Source organism: Theobroma umbraticum, unplaced genomic scaffold (genome assembly GCF_002168275.2).
Source record: "Theobroma umbraticum cultivar Fairchild unplaced genomic scaffold, ASM216827v3 scaffold_459.0, whole genome shotgun sequence".
In the NCBI taxonomy this organism is placed as follows: domain Eukaryota; kingdom Viridiplantae; phylum Streptophyta; class Magnoliopsida; order Malvales; family Malvaceae; genus Theobroma; species Theobroma umbraticum.
The window spans coordinates 712,585-712,994 of NW_018397286.1; positions in this window are offsets into that span (position 1 = coordinate 712,585).

Genomic DNA, 410 nt, shown 5'->3' on the forward strand with positions numbered 1-410 from the left:
GAGTTTATAGACCAAGATTGGGATCTAGCAATTCGTCATGGCCACCCAAATGTTAAAAGAGTCAGGATGGTTTGACTTAACCTTTCAGTGATCAACCTTTCAATGTAATTCGTTCCCTTACCATATATCTCAGAGATAATAAGAGCACGGGGTACTGTTTACTCTTATTGATCTCTATATTCGTTCTTAAAGTTTGATCATCAGCTTTATAAAGACTTATGAAACTCTTTTCATAATCTTCAAGTCGCCTTGGCCAAGGACTTCAATAAGCTAATATCAACCAAGAATAGTTAGGATATGTCCCCTACATCACTTGGGGTGATGACTCCTATCTTAACCACTCATTTGCCTTCACATGCTTCATGCTATACCCAAAAGCATCCTATGTTGGCATCCTTGGTTAGGCACCC